Raw genomic sequence first — 12,001 nt, 5'->3', positions numbered from 1 at the left:
ACAACTTTGGGGCGTCTTATGCCATGTTAGGGTATTTGCTTGGTATTGCGGTTGTTCCCCAGTCTCTTGCTCGCTCTGCAGACAGAGAATGGGGTTTTTATTTTAGGCAAAAAGAAAAAACATTAGGATCTGCACTGAGGACGCAAAAGGACTTACCTTTCATGGATAGGAAGGACCTTGGCACTTTGCGAATCTCTTGGATCGCGGGAAGACTGTAAGGACACATCTGAAGTTCATTGCATGTCAGATTGATGGGTCTCCTGGACCATCAAATGGTTTTAAGGTAGGCACATTCATTCTTTACTTTTCGTTATTTTTGCGCCTCTGCCATTTCCCTTGCATGTTCCCTGCAGTCCAACAATGGAAGACACATCCTATGTCTCCATTACTTGGTCACAGAGAGTACTCTGATGCAAGGGGAACAGGGCATTGTTTTAGTTTTTTCTTCCGATTTTCCAGTTTTTGGACCCGCATGCCGACTCTGGAGGTAAAGGGGCCAGCTGTAAGGGGATGGAGGAGGCTGGAGGTTTTTAACATCATGTGTGCAAGGCATGAAGCCTACACACATAATGTTAATTTTATAGTCTGTGCAGATTGATGGTCCCAAAACTGGACAACTTTGGGGCGTCTTATGCCATGTTAGGGTATTTGCTTTGTATTGCGGTTGTTCCCCAGTCTCTTGCTCGCTCTGCCGACAGAGAATGGGGTTTTTTTTTTAGGCAAAAAGAAAAAACATTAGGATCTGCACTGAGGACGCAAAAGGACTTACCTTTCATGGATAGGAAGGACCTTGGCACTTTGCGAATCTCTTGGATCGCGGGAAGACTGTAAGGACACATCTGAAGTTCATTGCATGTCAGATTGATGGGTCTCCTGGACCATCAAATGGTTTTAAGGTAGGCACATTCATTCTTTACTTTTCGTTATTTTTGCGCCTCTGCCATTTCCCTTGCATGTTCCCTGCAGTCCAACAATGGAAGACACATCCTATGTCTCCATTACTTGGTCACAGAGAGTACTCTGATGCAAGGGGAACAGGGCATTGTTTTAGTTTTTTCTTCCGATTTTCCAGTTTTTGGACCCGCATGCCGACTCTGGAGGTAAAGGGGCCAGCTGTAAGGGGATGGAGGAGGCTGGAGGTTTTTAACATCATGTGTTCAAGGCATGAAGCCTACACACATAATGTTAATTTTATAGTCTGTGCAAATTGATGGTCCCAAAACTGGACAACTTTGGGGCGTCTTATGCCATGTTAGGGTATTTGCTTTGTATTGCGGTTGTTCCCCAGTCTCTTGCTCGCTCTGCCGACAGAGAATGAATTTTTTTTAGGCAAAAAGAAAAAACATTAGGATCTGCACTGAGGACGCAAAGGACTTACCTTTAATGGATAGGAAGGACCTTGGCACTTTCTGAATCTCTTGGATCGCGGGAAGACTGTAAGGACATATCTGAAGTTCATTGCATGTCAGATTGATGGGTCTCCTGGACCATCAAATGGTTTTAAGGTAGGAACATTCATTCTTTACTTTTCGTTATTTTTGAGCCTCTGCCATTTCCCTTGCATGTTCCCTGCAGTCCAACAATAGAAGACACATCCTATGTCTCCATTACTTGGTCACAGAGAGTACTCTGATGCAAGGGGAACAGGGCATTGTTTTAGTTTTGTCTTCCGATTTTCCAGTTTTTGGACCATCATGTCGACTCTGGAGGAAAAGGGGCCAGCTGTAAGGGGATGGAGGAGGCTGGAGGTTTTTAACATCATGTGTGCAAGGTATGAAGCCTACACACATAATGTTAATTTTATAGTCTGTGCAGATTGATGGTCCCAAAACTGGACAACTTTGGGGCGTCTTATGCCATGTTAGGGTATTTGCTTTGTATTGCGGTTGTTCCCCAGTCTCTTGCTCGCACTTCCGACAGAGAATGAGGTTTTTTTAAGGCAAAAAGAAAAAACATTAGGATCTGCACTGAGGACGCAAAAGGACTTACCTTTAATGGATAGGAAGGACCTTGGCACTTTGCGAATCTCTTGGATCGCGGGAAGACTGTAAGGACACATCTGAAGTTCATTGCATGTCAGATTGATGGGTCTCCTGGACCATCAAATGGTTTTAAGGTAGGCACATTCATTCTTTACTTTTCGTTATTTTTGCGCCTCTGCCATTTCCCTTGCATGTTCCCTGCAGTCCAAAAATGGAAGACACATCCTATGTCTCCATTACTTGGTCACAGAGAGTACTCTGATGCAAGGGGAACAGGGCATTCTTTTAGTTTTGACTTCCAATTTTCCAGTTTTTGGACCATCATGCCGACTCTTGCGGTAAAGGGGCCAGCTGTAAGGGGATGGAGGAGGCTGGAGGTTTTTAACATCATGTGTTCAAGGCATGAAGCCTACACACATAATGTTAATTTTATAGTCTGTGCAGATTGATGGTCCCAAAACTGGACAACTTTGGGGCGTCTTATGCCATGTTAGGGTATTTGCTTTGTATTGCGGTTGTTCCCCAGTCTCTTGCTCGCACTTCCGACAGAGAATGGGTTTTTTTTTAGGCAAAAAGAAAAAACATTAGTATCTGCACTGAGGACGCAAAAGAACTTACCTTTAATGGATAGGAAAGACCTTGGCACTTTTCGAATTTCTTGAATCGCGGGAAGACTGTAAGGACACATGTGAAGTTCATTGCATGTCAGATTGATGGGTCTCCTGGACCATCAAATGGTTTTAAGGTAGGCACATTCATTCTTTACTTTTCGTTATTTTTGCGCCTCTGCCATTTCCCTTGCATGTTCCCTGCAGTCCAAAAATGGAAGACACATCCTATGTCTCCATTACTTGGTCACAGAGAGTACTCTGATGCAAGGGGAACAGGGCATTCTTTTAGTTTTGTCTTCCAATTTTCCAGTTTTTGGACCATCATGCCGACTCTTGCGGTAAAGGGGCCAGCTGTAAGGGGATGGAGGAGGCTGGAGGTTTTTAACATCATGTGTTCAAGGCATGAAGCCTACACACATAATGTTAATTTTATAGTCTGTGCAGATTGATGGTCCCAAAACTGGACAACTTTGGGGCGTCTTATGCCATGTTAGGGTATTTGCTTTGTATTGCGGTTGTTCCCCAGTCTCTTGCTCGCACTTCCGACAGAGAATGGGTTTTTTTTTAGGCAAAAAGAAAAAACATTAGTATCTGCACTGAGGACGCAAAAGAACTTACCTTTAATGGATAGGAAGGACCTTGGCACTTTGCGAATTTCTTGAATCGCGGGAAGACTGTAAGGACACATCTGAAGTTCATTGCATGTCAGATTGATGGGTCTCCTGGACCATCAAATGGTTTTAAGGTAGGCACATTCATTCTTTACTTTTCGTTATTTTTGCGCCTCTGCCATTTCCCTTGCATGTTCCCTGCAGTCCAAAAATGGAAGACACATCCTATGTCTCCATTACTTGGTCACAGAGAGTACTCTGATGCAAGGGGAACAGGGCATTGTTTTAGTTTTTAATTTAGATTTTCCAGTTTTTGGACCATCATGCCGACTCTGGAGGTAAAGGGGCCAGCTGTAAGGGGATGGAGGAGGCTGGAGGTTTTTAACATCATGTGTGCAAGACATGAAGCCTACACACATAATGTTAATTTTATAGTCTGTGCAGATTGATGGTCCCAAAACTGGACAACTTTGGGGAGTCTTATACCATGTTAGGGTATTTGCTTTGTATTGCGGTTGTTCCCCAGTCTCTTGCTCGCTCTGCGGACAGAGAATGGATTTTTTTTAGGCAAAAAGAAAAAACATTAGGATCTGCACTGAGGACGCAAAGGACTTACCTTTAATGGATAGGAAGGACCTTGGCACTTTCCGAATCTCTTGGATCGCGGGAAGACTGTAAGGACACATCTGAAGTTCATTACATGTCAGATTGATGGGTCTGCTGGACCATCAAATGGTTTTAAGGTTGGAACATTCATTCTTTACTTTTCGTTATTTTTGCGCCTCTGCCATTTCCCTTGCATGTTCCCTGCAGTCCAAAAATGGAAGACACATCCTATGTCTCCATTACTTGGTCACAGAGAGTACTCTGATGCAAGGGGAACAGGGCATTCTTTTAGTTTTGTCTTCCAATTTTCCAGTTTTTGGACCATCATGCCGACTCTGGAGGTAAAGGGGCCAGCTGTAAGGGGATGGAGGAGGCTGGAGGTTTTTAACATCATGTGTGCAAGGCATGAAGCCTACACACATAATGTTAATTTTTATAGTCTGTGCAGATTGATGGTCCCAAAACTGGACAACTTTGGGGCGTCTTATGCCATGTTAGGGTATTTGCTTTGTATTGCGGTTGTTCCCCAGTCTCTTGCTCGCTCTGTGGACAGAGAATGGGGTTTTTTTTAGGCAAAAAGAAAAAACATTAGGATCTGCACTGAGGACGCAAAAGGACTTACCTTTATTGGATAGGAAGGAACTTGGCACTTTCCGAATCTCTTGGATCGCGGGAAGACTGTAAGGACACATCTGAAGTTCATTACATGTCAGATTGATGGGTCTCCTGGACCATCAAATGGTTTTAAGGTATGAACATTCATTCTTTACTTTTCGTTATTTTTGCGCCTCTGCCATTTCCCTTGCATGTTCCCTGCAGTCCAAAAATGGAAGACACATCCTATGTCTCCATTACTTGGTCACAGAGAGTACTCTGATGCAAGGGGAACAGGGCATTGTTTTAGTTTTTGTTTCAGATTTTCCAGTTTTTGGACCATCAAGTCGACTCTGGAGGTAAAGGGGCCAGCTGTAAGGGGATGGAGGAGTCTGGAGGTTTTTAACATCATGTGTGCAAGGCATGAAGCCTACACACATAATGTTAATTTTATAGTCTGTGCAGATTGATGGTCCCAAAACTGGACAACTTTGGGGCGTCTTATGTCATGTTAGGGTATTTGCTTTGTATTGCGGTTGTTCCCCAGTCTCTTGCTCGCTCTGCGGACAGAGAATGGGGTTTTTTTTAGGCAAAAAGAAAAAACATTAGGATCTGCACTGAGGACGCAAAAGGACTTACCTTTAATGGATAGGAAGGACCTTGGCACTTTGCGAATCTCTTGGATCGCGGGAAGACTGTAAGGACACATCTGAAGTTCATTACATGTCAGATTGATGGGTCTCCTGGACCATCAAATGGTTTTAAGGTAGGCACATTCATCCTTTACTTTTCGTTATTTTTGCGCCTCTGCCATTTCCCTTGCATGTTCCCTGCAGTCCAAAAATGGAAGACACATCCTATGTCTCCATTACTTGGTCACAGAGAGTACTCTGATGCAAGGGGAACAGGGCATTGTTTTAGTTTTTAATTTAGATTTTCCAGTTTTTGGACCATCATGCCGACTCTGGAGGTAAAGGGGCCAGCTGTAAGGGGATGGAGGAGGCTGGAGGTTTTTAACATCATGTCTGCAAGGCATGAAGCCTACACACATAATGTTAATTTTATAGTCTGTGCAGATTGATGGTCCCAAAACTGGACAACTTTGGGGCGTCTTATGCCATGTTAGGGTATTTGCTTTGTATTGCGGTCGTTCCCCAGTCTCTTGCTCGCTCTGCCGACAGAGAATGGGGGGGGGGTTTTAGGCAAAAAGAAAAAACATTAGGATCTGCACTGAGGACGCAAAAGGACTTACCTTTAATGGATAGGAAGGACCTTGGCACTTTGCGAATCTCTTGGATCGCGGGAAGACTGTAAGGACACATCTGAAGTTCATTGCATGTCAGATTGATGGGTCTCCTGGACCATCAAATGGTTTTAAGGTAGGCACATTCATTCTTTACTTTTCGTTATTTTTGCGCCTCTGCCATTTCCCTTGCATGTTCCCTGCAGTCCAAAAATGGAAGACACATCCTATGTCTCCATTACTTGGTCACAGAGAGTACTCTGATGCAAGGGGAACAGGGCATTCTTTTAGTTTTGTCTTCCAATTTTCCAGTTTTTGGACCATCATGCCGACTCTGGAGGTAAAGGGGCCAGCTGTAAGGGGATGGAGGACCCTGGAGGTTTTTAACATCATGTGTGCAAGGCATGAAGCCTACACACATAATGTTAATTTTATAGTCTGTGCAGATTGATGGTCCCCAAACTGGACAACTTTGGGGCGTCTTATGTCATGTTAGGGTATTTGCTTTGTATTGCGGTTGTTCCCCAGTCTCTTGCTCGCTCTGCGGACAGAGAATGGGGTTTTTTTTAGGCAAAAAGAAAAAACATTAGGATCTGCACTGAGGACGCAAAAGGACTTACCTTTAATGGATAGGAAGGACCTTGGCACTTTGCGAATCTCTTGGATCGCGGGAAGACTGTAAGGACACATCTGAAGTTCATTACATGTCAGATTGATGGGTCTCCTGGACCATCAAATGGTTTTAAGGTAGGCACATTCATCCTTTACTTTTCGTTATTTTTGCGCCTCTGCCATTTCCCTTGCATGTTCCCTGCAGTCCAAAAATGGAAGACACATCCTATGTCTCCATTACTTGGTCACAGAGAGTACTCTGATGCAAGGGGAACAGGGCATTGTTTTAGTTTTTAATTTAGATTTTCCAGTTTTTGGACCATCATGCCGACTCTGGAGGTAAAGGGGCCAGCTGTAAGGGGATGGAGGAGGCTGGAGGTTTTTAACATCATGTCTGCAAGGCATGAAGCCTACACACATAATGTTAATTTTATAGTCTGTGCAGATTGATGGTCCCAAAACTGGACAACTTTGGGGCGTCTTATGCCATGTTAGGGTATTTGCTTTGTATTGCGGTCGTTCCCCAGTCTCTTGCTCGCTCTGCCGACAGAGAATGGGGGGGGGGTTTTAGGCAAAAAGAAAAAACATTAGGATCTGCACTGAGGACGCAAAAGGACTTACCTTTAATGGATAGGAAGGACCTTGGCACTTTGCGAATCTCTTGGATCGCGGGAAGACTGTAAGGACACATCTGAAGTTCATTGCATGTCAGATTGATGGGTCTCCTGGACCATCAAATGGTTTTAAGGTAGGCACATTCATTCTTTACTTTTCGTTATTTTTGCGCCTCTGCCATTTCCCTTGCATGTTCCCTGCAGTCCAAAAATGGAAGACACATCCTATGTCTCCATTACTTGGTCACAGAGAGTACTCTGATGCAAGGGGAACAGGGCATTCTTTTAGTTTTGTCTTCCAATTTTCCAGTTTTTGGACCATCATGCCGACTCTGGAGGTAAAGGGGCCAGCTGTAAGGGGATGGAGGAGGCTGGAGGTTTTTAACATCATGTGTGCAAGGCATGAAGCCTACACACATAATGTTAATTTTATAGTCTGTGCAGATTGATGGTCCCCAAACTGGACAACTTTGGGGCGTCTTATGCCATGTTAGGGTATTTGCTTTGTATTGCGGTTGTTCCCCAGTCTCTTGCTCGCACTGCAGACAGAGAATGGGGTTTTTTTTAGGCAAAAAGAAAAAACATAAGGATCTGCACTGAGGACGCAAAAGGACTTACCTTTATTGGCTACGAAGGACCTTGGCACTTTGCGAATCTCTCGGATCGCGGGAAGACTGTAAGGACACATCTGAAGTTCATTGCATGTCAGATTGATGGGTCTCCTGGACCATCAAATGGTTTTAAGGTAGGCACATTCATTCTTTACTTTTCGTTATTTTTGCGCCTCTGCCATTTCCCTTGCATGTTCCCTGCAGTCCAAAAATGGAAGACACATCCTATGTCTCCATTACTTGGTCACAGAGAGTACTCTGATGCAAGGGGAACAGGGCATTGTTTTAGTTTTGTCTTCCGATTTTCCAGTTTTTGGACCATCAAGCCAACTCTGGAGGTAAAGGGGCCAGCTGTAAGGGGATGGAGGAGGCTGGAGGCTTTTAACATCATGTGTGCAAGGCATGAAGCCTACACACATAATGTTAATTTTATAGTCTGTGCAGATTGATGGTCCCAAAACTGGACAACTTTGGGGCATCTTATGCCATGTTAGGGTATTTGCTTTGTATTGCGGTTGTTCCCCAGTCTCTTGCTCGCTCTGCGGACAGAGAATGGGGTTTTTTTTAGGCAAAAATAAAAAAACTGTAGTATCTGCACTGAGGACGCAAAAGGACTTACCTTTAATGGATAGGAAGGACTTTGGCACTTTCTGAATCTCTTGGATCGCGGGAAGACTGTAAGGACACATCTGAAGTTCATTACATGTCAGATTGATGGGTCTCCTGGACCATCAAATGGTTTTAAGGTAGGCACATTCATTCTTTACTTTTCGTTATTTTTGCGCCTCTACCATTTCCCTTGCATGTTACCTGCAGTCCAACAATGGAAGACACATCCTATCTCTCCATTACTTGGTCACAGAGAGTACTCTGATGCAAGGGGAACAGGGCATTGTTTTAGTCTTTGTTTCAGATTTTCCAGTTTTTGGACCATCATGCCGACTTTGGCGGTAAAGGGGCCAGCTGTAAGGGGATGGAGGAGGCTGGAGGTTTTTAACATCATGTGTGCAAGGCATAAAGCCTACACACATAATGTTAATTTTATAGTCTGTGCAGATTGATGGTCCCAAAACTGGACAACTTTGGGGCGTCTTATGCCATGTTAGGGTATTTGCTTTGTATTGCGGTTGTTCCCCAGTCTCTTGCTCGCACTGCCGACAGAAAATGGGGTTTTTTTTAGGCAAAAAGAAAAAACATTAGGATCTTCACTGAGGACGCAAAAGGACTTACCTTTAATGGATAGGAAGGACCTTGGCACTTTCTGAATCTCTTGGATCGCGGGAAGACTGTAAGGACACATCTGAAGTTCATTGCATGTCAGATTGATGGGTCTCCTGGACCATCAAATGGTTTTAAGGTAGGCACATTAATTCTTTACTTTTTGTTATTTTTGCGCCTCTGCCATTTCCCTTGCATGTTCCCTGCAGTCCAACAATGGAAGACACATCCTATGTCCCCATTACTTGGTCACAGAGAGTACTCTGATGCAAGGGGAACAGGGCATTGTTTTAGTTTTGTCTTCCGATTTTCCAGTTTTTGGACCATCATGCCGACTCTGGAGGTAAAGGGGCCAGCTGTAAGGGGATGGAGGAGGCTGGAGGTTTTTAACATCATGTGTGCAAGGCATGAAGCCTACACACATAATGTTAATTTTATAGTCTGTGCAGATTGATGGTCCCAAAACTGGACAACTTTGGGGCGTCTTATGCCATGTTAGGGTATTTGCTTTGTATTGCGGTTGTTCCCCAGTCTCTTGCTCGCTCTGCGGACAGAGAATGGTGGTTTTTTTAGGCAAAAAGAAAAAACTGTAGTATCTGCACTGAGGACGCAAAAGGACTTACCTTTAATGGATAGGAAGGACCATGGCACTTTGCGAATCTCTCGGATCGCGGGAAGACTGTAAGGACACATCTGAAGTTCATTGCATGTCAGATTGATGGGTCTCCTGGACCATCAAATGGTTTTAAGGTAGGCACATTCATTCTTTACTTTTCGTTATTTTTGCGCCTCTGCCATTTCCCTTGCATGTTCCCTGCAGTCCAACAATGGAAGACACATCCTATGTCTCCATTACTTGGCCACAGAGAGTACTCTGATGCAAGGGGAACAGGGCATTGTTTTAGTCTTTGTTTCAGATTTTCCAGTTTTTGGACCATCATGCCGACTTTGGAGGTAAAGGGGCCAGCTGTAAGGGGATGGAGGAGGCTGGAGGTTTTTAACATCATGTGTGCAAGGCATGAAGCCTACACACATAATGTTAATTTTATAGTCTGTGCAGATTGATGGTCCCAAAACTGGACAACTTTGGGGCATCTTATGCCATGTTAGGGTATTTGCTTTGTATTGCGGTTGTTCCCCAGTCTCTTGCTCGCTCTGCGGACAGAGAATGGTGGTTTTTTTAGGCAAAAAGAAAAAACTGTAGTATCTGCACTGAGGACGCAAAAGGACTTACCTTTAATGGATAGGAAGGACTTTGGCACTTTCTGAATCTCTTGGATCGCGGGAAGACTGTAAGGACACATCTGAAGTTCATTGCATGTCAGATTGATGGGTCTCCTGGACCATCAAATGGTTTTAAGGTAGGCACATTCATTCTTTACTTTTCATTATTTTTGCGCCTCTGCCATTTCTATTGCATGTTTCCTGCAGTCCAACAATGGAAGACACATCCTATGTCCCCATTACTTGGTCACAGAGAGTACTCTGATGCAAGGTGAACAGGGCATTGTTTTAGTTTTGTCTTCCGATTTTCCAGTTTTTGGACCATCATGCCGACTCTGGAGGTAAAGGGGCCAGCTGTAAGGGGATGGAGGAGGCTGGAGGTTTTTAACATCATGTGTGCAAGGCATGAAGCCTACACACATAATGTTAATTTTATAGTCTGTGCAGATTGATGGTCCCAAAACAGGACAACTTTGGGGCGTCTTATGTCATGTTAGGGTATTTGCTTTGTATTGCGGTTGTTCCCCAGTCTCTTGCTCGCTCTGCCGACAGAGAATGGGGGTTTTTTTTAGGCAAAAAGAAAAAACATTAGGATCTTCACTGAGGACGCAAAAGGACTTACCTTTAATGGATAGGAAGGACCTTGGCACTTTGCGAATTTCTTGGATCGTGGGAAGACTGTAAGGACACATCTGAAGTTCATTGCATGTCAGATTGATGGGTCTCCTGGACCATCAAATGGTTTTAAGGTAGGCACATTCATTCTTTACTTTTCGTTATTTTTGCGCCTCTGCCATTTCCCTTGCATGTTTCCTGCAGTCCAAAAATGGAAGACACATCCTATGTCTCCATTACTTGGTCACAGAGAGTACTCTGATGCAAGGGGAACAGGGCATTGTTTTAGTTTTTAATTTAGATTTTCCAGTTTTTGGACCATCATGCCGACTATGGAGGTAAAGGGGCCAGCTGTAAGGGGATGGAGGAGGCTGGAGGTTTTTAACATCATGTGTGCAAGGCATGAAGCCTACACACATAATGTTAATTTTATAGTCTGTGCAGATTGATGGTCCCAAAACTGGACAACTTTGGGGCATCTTATGCCATGTTAGGGTATTTGCTTTGTATTGCGGTTGTTCCCCAGTCTCTTGCTCGCTCTGCGGACAGAGAATGAGGTTTTTTTTAGGCAAAAAGAAAAAACTGTAGTATCTGCACTGAGGACGCAAAAGGACTTACCTTTAATGGATAGGAAGGACCTTGGCACTTTCTGAATCTCTTGGATCAGGGGAAGACTGTAAGGACACATCTGAAGTCCATTGCATGTCAGATTGATGGGTCTCCTGGACCATCAAATGGTTTTAAGGTAGGCACATTCATTCTTTATTTTTCGTTATTTTTGCGCCCCTGCCATATCCCTTGCATGCTCCCTGTAGTCCAACAATGGAAGACACATCCTACGTCTCCATTATTTGGTCACAGAGAGTACTCTGATGCAAGGGGAACAGGGCATTGTTTTAGTTTTTGTTTCAGATTTTCCAGTTTTTGGACCATCAAGCCGACTCTGGAGGTAAAGGGGCCAGCTGTAAGGGGATGGAGGAGGCTGGAGGTTTTTAACATCATGTGTGCCAGGCATGAAGCCTACACACATAATGTTAATTTTATAGTCTGTGCAGATTGATGGTCCCAAAACTGGACAACTTTGGGGCGTCTTATGCCATGTTAGGGTATTTGCTTCGTATTGTGGTTGTTCCCCAGTCTCTTGCTCGCTCTGCCGACAGAGAATGGGTTTTTTTTTGGCAAAAAGAAAAAACATTAGTATCTGCATTGAAGACGCAAAAGGACTTACCTTTAATGGATAGGAAGGACCTTGGCACTTTGCGAATTTCTTGGATCGCGGGAAGACTGTAAGGACACATCTGAAGTTCATTGCATGTCAGATTGATGGGTCTCCTGGACCATCAAATGGTTTTAAGGTAGGCACATTCATTCTTTACTTTTCGTTATTTTTGCGCCTCTGCCATTTCCCTTGCATATTTCCTGCAGTCCAAAAATGGAAGACACATCCTACGTCTCCATTA

Source organism: Engystomops pustulosus, chromosome 4 (assembly GCF_040894005.1).
Source record: "Engystomops pustulosus chromosome 4, aEngPut4.maternal, whole genome shotgun sequence".
In the NCBI taxonomy this organism is placed as follows: Eukaryota; Metazoa; Chordata; class Amphibia; order Anura; family Leptodactylidae; genus Engystomops; species Engystomops pustulosus.
Note: the sequence above shows the minus strand (reverse complement) of the source record.